Consider the following 14,674-nt stretch of genomic DNA (forward strand, 5'->3'; position numbering starts at 1 on the left):
TGGGTTAGGAGGTAATTGAGGAGTGAAGTGAGGCTGTGGGAGAATGAACCAAGCTGGGGCAAAGGTCTGAGGAGGACCAGGAGTCTTCAGGTCCTGGCGGTGGGGCAGGTGTGAGGGGTGAGAGGGACAGATGGAGGACAACACCAGGTTCCAGCCTGGGCACATGGGTGAGAGCTGGACCATTCCAAAGAGCCGTGGCCTTGGAGTCAGAAAGGAGTCGAAATCCAAACTCCACCACCGATTAGCCATGTAGCCTTGGACATGTTCCTTAGCCTCCCTAGCTTCAGGAATATGTTTTAACCTCTAAGGTCTAAATTCCATATCATAGGAATGACAAACCTTAGAGTTATTTTGAGATCTGAATGAGTGCTAGTACTTTTCACCTGAATGAAGAAAACTGGGAAGAAGCAACATCTAGGGTAGGAGAAGGAAGGAGAGGAGCTCCCTGTGGACCTGGTACACGGGACATGCCTGTGGACGTCCGTGTACAAATATCCTGTGGTCTTTGCATGTGCTCTCAGGAGGCCAGGAGCAGAGAGGCCAAGGTAGAGACACATGGACTTGGAAGTGATGAGCTGTGGGTGACTACCACAGCCGTGAGAGTGAGAGGTGCCAGGATCCAAGGGCAGAGCCTGGGGAATTCCAACACATAAGGTGTCAAGAAGGAGATCCAGAAAGAGCAGCAGCAGCAGGAGGAGAAGAAACAGACGAAGGCAGGAGGAGAAGGGCTCGGAGTTAGGGCTCTGGAAGCACAAACAGTCAGAGAACCTAAGCTGCGAGGGACCCAGGAGATCTTTCCATCGAATCGTCTATCCCTGATGAAGAGACGGAGGTTCAACAAGTTTCTGTGAGCTGCTTGAGGCCGATGTGTAACTCCACAGCAGCCCTAACTCCGAATGAGTAATACAATGGCATTACTTTAACAAGTATTCTGCAATTCAAAATCGTTCCTACTCAGTCGCACTGGGCTTTCTCCCAATTTAATGAAATCAGTGAGATTTTATTGATACGTTGGAAGAAATGTTAACATTTGTGTGCATCAAGAGGCTGTGTAGCCAAACTATGCCTCTTCAATTTATTTTTCTTGTACTGCCAATGATTTTTGCTTTAACAAGTTTAAAAACAACAGGACTCTCGCCAGGCGTCCTTGTGAGAGTGACATCATCTTTAATTCTTGCGTGGCAATCCCTGATGCACCGCCATGATGCCCAGAGAAGACAGGGTGACCTGGAAGTCCAACTACTTCCTTAAGATCATCCAACAATGTGGGCTCCAAGCAGATGTAGCAAATCCACATGACCCCCCAAGGGAAGGCTGTGGGGCTGACGGGCAAGAACACCAGGAAGCACGAGGCCATTCGAGGGCATCTGGAAAACAACCTGGCTGTAGAGAAACTCTTGCCTCCTATCAGGGGGAATGTGGGCTTTGTGTTCACCAAGGAGGACATCTCTGAGATCAGGGACATGCTGCTGGCCAGTAAGGTTCCAGCTGCTACCTGTGCTGGTACCATTGAGCCTTGTGAAGAACAGCCCAGAATACTGGTCTGGGGCCCCAGAAGACTTCCTTCTTCCAGGCTTTAGGCACTACCACTAAAATCTCCAGGGCCACCATCGAAATCCTGAGTGGTGTGCAGCTGATAAAGACGGGAGACAAGCTGGGAGCCAGTGAAGACGCCCTGCTGAACATGCTGAACATCTCCCCCTTCTCTTCTGGCTGATCATTCAGCAGGTGTTTGACAATGGCAGCATCTACAACCGCATTCGTGCTTCCTGGAGGGTAAAAAAATAGGAGTCATAATTCATCAAACTACATTTAAATTTTGATGTGTACAAATTTATCTCAATGAAACAGTTTTGAAAAATATTAAATGAGCTTGGTTATTTAAACTACAAAATAATTACTTGCTAAATTATTTCGTATATAAAGAACAGAGGAATAAAAATATTGCAATGTTGCTAGTGTTTGCAGATTGGTTATCAAACTGTTACATCAGTGCCCCATTCTATCATCAATGGGTACAAGAGGGTCCTGGCTTTATCTGTGGAGACTGAGTACACCTTCCCACCTGCTGAGAAGGTCAAGGCCTTCTTGGCTGATCCATCTGCATTTGTGGCCGCTAGCCCAGTGGCTGCTGCTACTACTGCTGCTCCTGTTGCTGTGGCCCCAGTCAAGGTTGAAGCCAAGGAAGAGTCAGAGAATTGGACAAGGATATGGGATTTGGTCTCTTAGACTGATCACCAGAAAAGCAACAACTCGGTCAGTTTTTTATGCAAAACAAAGAAATAAAGGCTTACTTCTTAAAAAAAAAAAAAAAGGAGTTATAATTCATCAAACTACATTTAAATCTTGATGTGTACAAATTTATCTCAATGAAACAGTTTTGAAAAATATTAAATGAGCTTGGTTATTTAAACTACAAAATAATTACTTGCTAAATTATTTTGTATATAAAGAATAGAGGAATAAAAATGATTCAATATTTGAAACTTGAATCTCCATGCTTGAGAAGAATCTCAGTTTCTTTCACTATCAAACCAGAATTATATCATCTTGCAAGGCTGCTTATTGTTAATTACTGTGTATGAAATTGTTGAACACAAATACTAAATATTTGATAAATATTGTCTAGAAAGTATTGCCTTACTGCATTTATAAGCATAAAGTTCCATTTTTATAGACAAGTTGGAATACACACATATTTGTACGTATTTGGCCATTGTAGCTTGAAAATAAAGTCAAAGGTAGGGAAAATAAGAGGATGGATGAAATCTAAATAAAATTTTAGTTCAGCAAGGTGCAGTGGTGCACACCTAGAATCCTAGCAGTTTATAAGGCTGATGCAGGAGGGTGACAAGTTCGAAGTCTCAGCCTCAGCAACCTAGCGAGGCCCCAAGAAAATTAGTGAGAACCTGTCTCTAAAATAAAGTATAAAAGGAGGATGGGAATGTGGTTCAGTGGTTAAGCACCCCTGTGTTCAATCCCCAGTACTAAAAAGAATATTTTATTTCAGTTCAATAACCATATGTTGCATAAGTTCTTTATCTGTACTGGGGTGGGCATAGCTTTACATGTATTGGTGACAAGGGTGTGCTCTCTCTCGCTCTCTCTCTCTCTCTCTCTCTCTCTCACACACACACACACACACACACACACACACACTCACACAAAGAAGAAAAGAAAGACACAATTACAAAAGAACAAAGTAGGAAAATGTGGTTTTCATTTAAGATAGAATATTTTATTTGATCAATATAATGAAAAGTATTTGAGATTGATCCTTTTTTAACTTAACCATTTAATGGCATTTGCAGTCTGCCAAACTCAGGTTAAATTGTATATATGTGATGTCAGTTGCCGAAAACTATTATCAACTGCTGACTTCTTTTAATTAATAAAAAGAACTAAATGATAAAATTGGAACTATGCCACTTGTTTTATTAAAAACATCCTTCTGCTCTGGGGATCCAGGAATGTATAAGTCCTTTCCATTTCTAGGTGAGACATTGCTCTAAAGGAGGGTGTTTTAACCTCAGCATTAGTGAGATTCGGGGCAGGTGGAACATTTTTTGTTGTTGGGAGCTGTCCTGTGCATCATTTGAGGTTTAAAAGCATCCCTGGCCAGTCACTTCCCCTCCAGTTACCAGAGTATGCACACGCCCCCACATGTGACAAGTCAAAGGGTCTCCATACATTGCCAAATGTTTCCAGGAGGGCAAGATCCCTCCCACATTGAGAACTACTCCTATTAATAGCATATCTGTGCTGGAGTAGGCATACCTTTACATGTACTGGTGACACAGGCCCATAGATTTGGCAATAAGCCCCATGTCCCACATTGGCATTTCCCAATAGCTGGGCAGATATCACAGCCTGCAGATGCTTGGACCCGACAGAAGGTAGAGAGGGACAGTGGAGGCTGTACCTGGAAGGATCTCACCTGTTCACAATCTCCAAGTGTTGCTAGGACTCATGATTCACTTTACCTCTCTCTACCATGTGGCTAGAGTAATCTTTTGGTTTTTTTCCTCTGTTCTCCAAAATAACTGTAGGAAAAAATGTTCTTTGTCTAAATGTGTAGACATTTCGCCACAAAAACCTGATAAAAGACATTTTATGTTTTTCTATTTTCACATATAAAAACTTGAAAACAACAAACTAGAAAAAAGAATGTGCAGAAAAGCATAAAGCAGTGTTGTAAAACTGGAAGGAATCTTAGAGCTGAGCTTCCAACAGCTGTGCTGGCCACATTTCAAGTGCTCCATCATCACGTGTGACTCATGGTTACCATACTGGATAGTACAGACATAGGGTATTTCCATCATTATGGGAAGTTCTATCAGATACCAGTCTCATTTTATAGATGAGTAAGTAAGTCCTAGGGAATGCATAAGTGAACTAGCTATGGAGAAGCTACTAGATCATGGCAGAACCAAGACTGAAAATAGACCAGTTTAATTCCACGCCTGTGCTCTCTCATCCCATATGTCAGTGCCTCAACAGAAGGCCCCAGCTTAGAATGACAGATGGGGGTTTGACCTCTGTAGTTTAAAACCAAGGTCAAAGGAAGTGAAAATAGTTGAGGACAGAGCAATTCTAAAGAAAATTTTCTTTTGGTTCAATAACAATGTGGTGCATATCTGTCACGTTCCAGGAACTTGGTACTGAATGGGAAGTTAAAAAAAATGGATTCCTGTCCTAGTGGGGGAAATTGACTGAAAGATACTATGAATACCAGGTAGTCACAGCAAAGATAAAAATATTAGTTAACTTTCATTACTGTAACATTATTACTTGAGATAATCAACTTAAAAAGAGGAAAAGTTCATTTTTCACTCATGATTTCAGAGGTTTCAGTCCATGACTGGTTAGTCATATTGCTTTCAGACCTTGCATGAGGCAGTGCATCATGGTAGGAATGTATGGTGGAGCAAGCTACTTACATCATGGTGACCAAGAAGTGAAGAGAGAGAGAGAGAGAGAGAGAGAGAGAGAGAGAGAGAGAGAGAGAGAGAGAGAGAGAGAGAGAGAGAAAGCAGAAGAGACCAGAATCCCAAAACCTCTTGCACATCCCAGTGACATAAGACTCCCTACTAGGTCTCTTAAAATTTTCATCACTTGAGCTGGGGATATAGCTCAGTTGGTAGAGTGCTTGCCTCGCATGCACAAGGCCCTGGGTTCAATTTCCAGCACTACAAAAAATTAAATAAATAAATAAATAAATTTCCATCACTTCCCAGGAGCACCACAGATTGGAGACAAAACCTTTAACACATGGGCCTTTGGGGACACTCAAGATCCAAACTATAGCAATAAGCACAGAATCATTTTGCCACCTGGTGTGGTGGTACATGCCTGTCATTTAAGCTACTTGGGCGACTGAGGCAGCAGGATCACAAATTCTGGGCTAGCCTGGGCAACTTAGCCAGATCCTACCTCAAAATTTATTTACAAGTAAATAAATAGGTTTTAGTATCATTCAGATATGATGAGGCCAACAGGTGAAGCTCACCTGACTGACATACTCACAGATCCCAAGAGAAGAGTAGCAGGCCACACTATGGAAGATCACCCGGGAGCGCTAAGGTCAGTCAGGAGGCAGAGAGAGAGGCAGAAACTTTCCAAAAGCCTTTGTTATGGTTTCCATGGAAGGAGTGGGTGAGCCAGGTAAGAAGGTTTGAGATTGCCTCCATTAAACAATGTCAACAGCCTCTGGGCTTCAGACTGTCTCTAGTCTTCTGTTAGCTGGCTCTAAGGTGATTAGGACAGTCCAAAAGAAGGTGGTCGGGATGTGGCATTTGGGTTGGTTGGTTTGCATTTGTTCAGGAATTGGCCACTGCTGGGAGGGACTGCCCCTTTATGCTCAGCAAGGCCCCGGATGTTAAAACATCAGCAGACAGAAAATAAAAGACATGGACACTTGACCCTGGAATGGTCTGACATATGGAAGCCTTGCTGGAATGCTGGAGGGGGAGGAGGAGAAAGCACTGGGGAGAGAGTAGTCCTCCCAAAGGGTCAAAAGGCAAAGGGGTTGATTTACGTGAGGCAACTGCTTCCTAGGGAAAGCAATGGAGAGTCTCCATTAATCTCTGGAGTAGCACAGGCTGTAGGAACCTTTCCCAGATTTCCCTTTAGGTGTGAGAGGGAAGGGTATATATTTTGGTAAAGAGTACACCAGGATCATGGGGTAAGCAGACAGCAAGCATAATAATAGACTCTCTAGGCTCAGAGGAAGAAATGGAACAAATATTCCGTCTCTAATTCACCAGTTCCCTAGGAGACGCAGTCCATGAGCATTGCTAAGGTGGAGAGTTAGTGTTTGGGGTAAAGTTAGCTCTGGTGTCATCTCCAGTGGTGAGAACTTGACTAGAACAATGTTGACTATTATATGCCACTAACATTTCCTCTCAAAGCAGAGCCCCACTCCAGTTGACAGGGGTCTTATTTTTGTAACTCTGCAACATTATTGCAAGGCTGAGCCACTTGTATAATTTGTTTTTTGCTTTTGTTTTTTTTAACCCTGCTCTTTTATTTCATTAAACCCTTATGTGGTTTCTAATTTTTGCTAAGTCTTTTTTTGTTTTTTTTGATTCATTGTATACAAATGGGGTACAACTTTTTGTTTCTCTGGTTGTACACCACATAGAGTCACACCATTTGTGTAATCATACATGTACATAGGGTAATGATGTTTGTCTCATTCCATTATCTTTCCTTCCCCCATCCCTCATTTCCCTCTACACAATCTACCCTTCCTCCATTCTTTCCTTACCCCTCGCCGCTCCCGTTATGTATCATCCACTTATCTGAGAAAACATTCGACCTTTGGTTTTTTGGGATTGGCTTATCTCACTTAGTTATTCTCCAACTCCATCCATTTACCTGCAAATGCCATAATTTTATTCCTTATGACTGAATAATATACCACAGTTTCTTTATCATTCATCTATTGAAGGGCATCTAAGTTGGTTCCATAAGCACAAGTAATAAAAGCAAGAATCAATAAATAGGATAGATTCAAACTAAAAAACTTTTTCTCAGCAAAGGAAACAATCAACTACTTGAAAAGAAAACCTACAGAGTGGGAGAAAATCTTTACCATACGCACTACAGATACAGCACTAATCTCTAGAATTTATAAATAATTCAAAAAACTTTCCACCAAGAATATAAATAAACCCAATCAATAAATGGGCTAAGGAACTGAGCAGACACTTCAAAGAAGATTTATAAGCGATCGACAGATACATGAAAAAATATTCAACATCTCTAGTAATAAGAGAAATGCAAATCAAAACTACCCTAAGATTTCATCTCACTCCAATTAGAATGGCTATTATCAAGAATACAAGCAACAATAGGTGTTGGTAAGGATGTGGGGGAAAAGGCACACTCACACATTGCTGGTGGGGTGCAAATTGGTGCAGCCACTCTGGAAAGTAATGTGGAGATTCCTCAGAGAATTTGGAATGGAACCACCATTTGACCCAGCTCTCCCACTCCCCGGTTTATACTGAAAGTACTTAAAATCAGCATACTACAGTGATACAGCCACATAATGTTTATAGCCCCTTATATAATTTGATGGCAACCTTGGGCCCAAGAAGTTGTAAATATTTTATACATAAAGGGACTCATGGGTGCACAGTTAGAGAAGGGGATATTGGCATCTGTGCCAGACCCTGACACAAAGTCCCAGTAGGGGGGCTGGGGCTATGACTCATAGCAGAGCACTTGCCTAGCACATGTGAGGCACTGGGTTTGATCCTCAGCACCACATAAAAAAATAAACAAGTAAAATAAAGGCATGCTGTCCATCTACAGCTACAAAAAAAATTATTAATGACTTCCTTGGACAGTTTGGGTCTTTGTTTTGCTAATTAAAGCACCACAGCCAATAAAAATGAGGTCAACAGTCAACATAATGGTGGGCATATGCATTTGACAAGTTTTAATTTGTTTTTAGTTTTGGGGGAGGGGCAGGATATTGAGGTTTTAGGTTCTAATAGGTCCTAAGTCAGATAAACAGCTCCCTGTCCTGTGTGACACTCTGTGGTTAATGGGTCCCAGAAGAGTAGGTGTCCTTGATCTGGCCTCCAACCTATGTAGGATGGAGATAAGACTGACAAATTAATGAAGATGGAGGAGACATAATTAAAGGGTCTCATGTATAATGAATCCTTATATACATATAGGTTAAACGTGTTCCCCTTTAAATATAAGACAGGGAGATGGGAAAGATTTGTTTTTAAAGTCATGTAAGGTGGGAGTTGGGTAAGGTGGCTGGAGTGAAGAGAAATTAAGTCCTGGGGCAAGATTGAGACCCATGACCAGACCAGGATTTGAAAAGAACTTGGCTGAGGAGACCATTACCTCCCTCCATTACCTCTCTTACCTCCAGTACCTCCCTCCACTGAGGCAGTTATCCGGAACTCATTGGGGCATGACATTTCTATTCAACACTGTCTTTAGAAGCTCCGCATTACATATTTTGAGATGTGCGCCATTGTTACTATTAGTAATGTCTACAACTCAAAGGGAATAAGAAGCGTCCTGGCAAGATCCTGCATCATGGCCTTAAATAGGCAGAGACGTGTGGTTTTGATTTACATTTGCGGAATATGTGAGGCAAGAGATTCTCAGAGGTTTTTCTTTGGTGTGTTTGTTTTGTTTTGTTTTACCCTGGAGGGGGCAAGTCTTAGGCAATGGTCCAACATTTTTTAATAAATGTGAAGATGAGCCACGTTTGGGCTGGGGCACTCAGTGCTGACTGCCTGAAGTTCTCGTCCTTCATCAGGGATGTGCTGGCAAAGGCATGGAAAGCAGCAGCATTCCAATGAACTCCACATTCTTATGACGGATGGAGGCCATTCCTGTGCTCCACAGACTCCAGGTGCTGTTAGCTCTGTTAATCTCAAGGGGCTCCCCAGGTGGCCAAGCATTCTGGGGGAAGGGAGACCTACGCTGGTACTATGGCATCCAGAAGGGACTGAGGACAGAGGAGATCACCACCTGCAGGTGGAACAGGCCAGAGGGCCCAGGTTTGGCTCCTTCATGGCAGCTATGCTGAGCTAATGGGGTTCTGTTTCTATGACCCAAAGCATGGAGGATCACAGGCTCAGGTGTTACCTGTACAAGGGGGTCCCGGGTCCGGGTTCTTGGCGTGCTGAGAAAAGAATTAAGCAAGAGAGAAGAGGCTGGCAGGCAAGGCCAAGGTTTATTTGAAAGAAAAAGTAACAGTCTGGGTGGGAGACATGAGGGAACACTCTGGAAGAACAGTTTGGGTCGAACGAAGTAGTTTGAGACCCAGTCTGTATAGTGGGCAGGGCTAGTTTTCCCCTCTTCTCCTCTAGGTGGGCTCAGGTTTTATTGATACCCTGATTGACAGAGGAATCTTAAATAATTTCTTTTCTACTGCCTGTGCTTGCGTTTCTTCCCCATCCCCTCCCTACCCCCTCCCCACCCCAAAAGTGCAAAGAGGGGGAGCAAACAGCAATGCTAACAAGATATGAAGTAGTAACAGGTTACTTTAGGTCCTGCCCTTGGGCTGTTGAACATTTGCAAGAATGAGGTCTTCCCTTCCTGGTCTTAAATTCCCCTGTGGTTGTCTAGCTTTCTCACTTTAACCACAAGATGGCCCAGTTTCCCCTCACAGGAAGGGGCTGCAGGTGCATGTTGTGGGGGCCTGGTAGAACTGAGAGCCCTAAGGGGTAGTCCTTTCCCCATGCCCTATCTCCTAGCTAACACAGCGTCTGGGAGGGCCTCTGATTCTAGACAGCCCAGTATGTAACCAGCCCTTTTCTTTTCAATGGTGCATACCACAAGACTAAAAGGAACAATTTCTTAACTCAGAAGTCCCTGGGCAACTTATGGCCACTATAGGTAATCTGAAGACTTCAGGAGGCATGAGAAGAGGTTGCTACTGTAATTTGGATTTGAAACACCTCCAAAGGCCCATATACTAAAGGCTCAGTTGCAGCCTATGGAGCTATTGAAAATGGTAGAACCTTTAGGGGGTGGAGCCTAGTGGAAGGATGTTAGATCATTGGAGACATGCTTTTGAAGGGGATATTGGGACCCACGTCCCTTCCTGTCTCTTTTCTCACTGCCCAGCTTCCATGAGGTGAGCAGCCTGCTTCCACTGTACATTTCTGCCATGATGGGCTACCTCACCACGGCCACAAAACAACAGGACCAAGCAAGTGGGAACTGAAACCTCTGAAACTTTGAGCCAAAATAAATCTTTTCCTTTCTGAAGTTTATTTTCTCAGGTATTTTGTCACATCAATGGAAAGCTGACTGACACAATTGTCAAAGCCTCCACAATGAAGAAGTTTCTGAGGCACTAATAGGAGTGTCTGCTAATTTTTAATTTGGACAGATTTTAGACAGGACTGCCTTTAAAGTGGGCTGCTTTGTAAGTAGCAGCAGCAATGACATGAAGTAAAGTTTGTACATGAGGAATATATTGCCACTAGATCCCAAGGAGGAGTTCATATTGGAAATGCATGAATGAGTGTGTTAAATGAGTCCCCCTGGAGGAGGATGTCACTAATGTAATGTCATACCTGTGCTCCTAGATGAAGATGGATGTAATGAAGAGCTTGTCTGCCAAGGTTGGGTGTCATGGCAAAGCTGTTGACATGCTGCATTTTGTCCCTTCATAGAAGATGACAAACTTGTTGAGGGCTAATGAAGGCAGTATACAGAACATACCAGCCATATCGATAATACTGAAATATGTGGATGGACCACAGCATTAAGGTTAGAGTACTCCACCAGGAGATGTCACTTTTTCCATTTTTTTAAGCAACCAGCAAAGTTAAGAACAGGGTTATTAAATGGATAAGCAAATAGGACAATTATTTCTTTATTAATTAAATCTTACATAGTAATGTTTAATTAGTGAAGGTCCTGTGTTGATTTATACTAGATCACATTAATGTTGAGGGTCTGTAGGACCCATTTTTATCAATTTTTAAAGCCAAGGACTTTATTTAATTTGAATTCATTATTCATTGTATTAAAGCATCTATGCCCAATATGGAATATTTTAGGACAGTGGACTCTATGAAAAATTTAGGCAAGGTTACAGTTAAAGTAACCTATTTTCCCTCAATTTTATATTTATTTTTCTAAGATTATAGGAGGTAAAATATTTAAGTTTATTAGAATCCTCAGACACAATTGTAATGTGATCCCCAGTACTGATTTAGCCCATGAAATTTGGTCAATTGGTGTATATTAGGCAATGCCAAAGTTAATTTAGAACCTGTGGTGTAGTGACAGAAAAGTCAATCAATGCTTCATTTTTTGTTATTATTTAAATTATTTTAGAACATAAATTCTGGATTTTCATATACGTGATTGGAGGATAAATCAGCGCAGCAGTAAGACAAGCAACAACACTAGAAATAAAGTCCAGAACAGCACTTCTTGCAGGGTACCATGATCCTGAGTGGGTGACCTCATGCCACTTCCAACACATGAGCATCTCTGAAACACATTCTCCCTTTACTCAAAAGGGCAGGCTAAAAAGTATAAGAAAATAGCAACTCCATTTACCCACCAATTGTTATTGCTGTGTAGTTGACTGATAGTCTGGTTTTTGTTACTAAAACAAAATGCCTGAGATTGGATAACTTACAGAGAATAGAAAATTCCTTATGGTTCTAGAGGCTGGGAAATTCAAGAGCATAGTTTTGGCATCTGGTGTGGGCCTTCTTATACTATCGTGACATGACAGAGGGCACTATTTGTCTGTTTTCTGCTGTTATAATAGAATACCTGAGCCTGGCTAACCTGTGAAGAAAAGAGATTTATTTAGATCCCCATTTTTGTACCATTCTGGAGATTCAAGGGCATGGTGCTGGCATTGGCTAGGCTGTGGTGAAGACCTCGTGGTGGATGGCATCATCACAGGAACATATTTGAAAGGGAGAGATAACATGATGAGACAGAAAGCCAGAGAGCCACTGGCTTCCCAGGAGAACTATGCTAATCCCTTCCACAGGCATATTCAACATACCATCAATCTTCCACGTCTCACCTCTTAAGTGTCGCACCTTCTCTCTTTTTCTTTTTTTGGTTTGTTTGTATTTTTATCTATTTATTTGTTGAGGTGCTAGGGATGAATCAAACCCAGGGCCTTGTACATGCTAGGCAAGTGCTCTACCACTGAGCTACATCCTCAGCCCAAGGATCCCACCACCTCTTAACACACCATGCTGAGGACCAAGCTTCCAATACATGAACCTTTGGGAGGACACGTTTTAACTATAGCAGCTTCATGTGGTGAGACAGGTCAAGTGTGCAAGCTCAAGTCTGTCAGAGTCACTAATCCAATCATGGGGGCCCTCACCCTCATAAACTTATGTAATTCTAATTATCTCTTAAAAAGCCACCTCCAAATACCTATAACATATGATATTGGGGATGAAGTTTCAACATGAGTTTTGGTGGAGACAAATAATCAAACCATAGCACTGATCAGCATGACCCTTGGGACTTGGGGGGAAATCCCACCTTGCTTCCTTTCTTTGGTAAACTTCTCTAATTAATGTTAAAAACAGGTGTCCCTGGATCATGGTCCTGGAATCTAGGCAAGTAATTCTGCTCAGACTAGACCTCAGGGAAGACTCAGCTTCTGAGTTCTAAATTGGGGGTGGGAACCAGAAGCAATACCTAGTAATTACAGCAAAGAGCACAATGGGACCAGAGGAAACACATGCCAGAGGTGGTAAAACTTCCCCAGGCCATCTCTGCAACCTGGTGGCACCAACCAGTAAGCCAAGAGAAGTCTAGAGGCAGAGTATGCCAGTATGAGACCAAAATACCCTGTTCATTGTGGCAATTGTTCTAAAACATCACATATTAATAGAAAATTTGAGGTCAAACATGCCCATACACATGTTTGTTTAAATATTAGTTTTCACTTTGCTTTAGTAAATGCCCAGGAATGGCATATCTGGGCCATATAGTAAGTATATTTTACTTTGTAAGAAACTGCTAAACTCTTTTCCAAGGTCACTGTTTCATTTGGCATTCCCCATTCTAGTTATTGCAAATAGACACCAGCACTTGGTCTTTTTAATTCTATTTTTCACTCTGGCCATTCTAATAAGTATGTGGTATCTTACTGTAGATTCTGCTTCATTTTTAGAGAGTCTGCTGAATATGGAATCCTATGTTGATTTTTTTTCTTTATGCACGTTAAAGATCTTATTCCATTGTTGATTTACTTCTGTTGTTTTTGATGATATATCATCCATCATTCCTAATATATTTCTCTATTTGTAATGCATCATTTCTTCCTGATTAATTTCAAGATCATACTTTTGAATTTTAGCAGTTTTGTTTTAGCCATTTTGTTTGATGTACTAGGTATGGTTTGATTTGTTTTTATTTGGGGGAGGATCAATGACCTTTTTACATCTAAAAACTTAGATTTTCTACCAAGTTTTGGAAGTTTCTAAGTTATTAATTACTACTATGATTTAGACATTAAGTGTCCCCCCAAAGTTCAGGTATGAGACAATGCTGAGAAAATGCAAGAAAGTTTAGAGGTGAACTGATTGGGTTATGAGTGTTTTAACTTAATTGGTGCACTAATCCCCTGATAAGGGTTAACTGGGTAGTAACCATAGGCAGGTAGGGTGGGCTGGAGGAGGTGGGTCATTGAGGGAGAACTTTGGGGTATATATTTTATCCTTGGTAAGAGGAGAACTCTCTTCCTCCTTTCTGGTGGTCATGTCTTAAGTCACTTTCTTCCACCACACTCTTTCACCACAATGTGCTGCCTCACCTTGAGTCGCAAGGAATGGAGTCGGCTGTATATGGACTTTGAGATCTCTGAAACTATAAGCACCAAATAAATTTTTCCTCCTCTAAAATTGTTCTTGTCAGCTCTTTTGATCACAGTGGTGATAAATATGACTAAAACAGTTACCATTTACTTTTTCTGTCTCCCACTCCTGGTACTCAGTCATCCTTCAGGACTCCATTATTTTGTTCATTGTTCTTCAAACTTTTTTCACTCTTGTCTTCAGTTTAGATAATTTGCATTGTTCCATCTTTATGTGTGTGTGTGTGTGTGTGTGTGTGTGTGTGTGTGTGTGTGTGTTTTCCTTCTGTTTCCTTCTGTTTATAAGCCACTGATATGCTCAAAATTTTTTTTTAGGGCTACGGTTGTGGCTCAGTGGTAGAGCACTTGCCTAGCATGTGTGAGGCCCAGGGTTTGATTCTCAGCACCACAAATAAATAAATAAATGTCCACTGACAACTAAAAAATATTTTTTAAAAAATTTTTAAATTTTTTTGAATGTTGAATATAGGTAGTTATTTTTCATAATGCCCATTTCACTGCTGAGTTTTCATATGTATCCTTTCAATATGAGAATATTTTTCTTTACCCCATGAATATAATATTATATATTTATGATAACTGCCTTCAAATCCTTGTCCGCTAATTGCGGGTTAGTGTCTACTGCCAGCATTTTTCTTGTGAATGTATTAAATATTCCTGTGTATTCAAACATCTTATGATTTTTTTCATTATATACTCAGACACTATAAAGGAGTTATAAACTCTGGATTCTGTTGTGTTCCTTAGAAGAATGTTGATATTTTTCTAGAAGACAGTTAACTTGGATGGATTCAGATTCCAATCCTCAACTCT

The 14,674-nt window shown here is 41.4% G+C and overlaps 1 pseudogene across 1 annotated transcript; it reads left to right on the forward strand.

Moving 5' to 3' along the window:
- The first annotated feature begins 1,163 nt into the window (after window positions 1-1,163).
- Window positions 1,164-2,234, forward strand: LOC306665796 (large ribosomal subunit protein uL10-like; annotated as a pseudogene). The gene is made up of 2 exons: window positions 1,164-1,776; window positions 1,960-2,234. The product of its transcript is annotated as a large ribosomal subunit protein uL10-like (transcript).
- Window positions 2,235-14,674: the final 12,440 nt, after the last annotated feature.

Source organism: Sciurus vulgaris (assembly GCF_902686455.1).
Source record: "Sciurus vulgaris genome assembly, chromosome: 7".
Taxonomy (NCBI): Eukaryota; Metazoa; Chordata; class Mammalia; order Rodentia; family Sciuridae; genus Sciurus; species Sciurus vulgaris.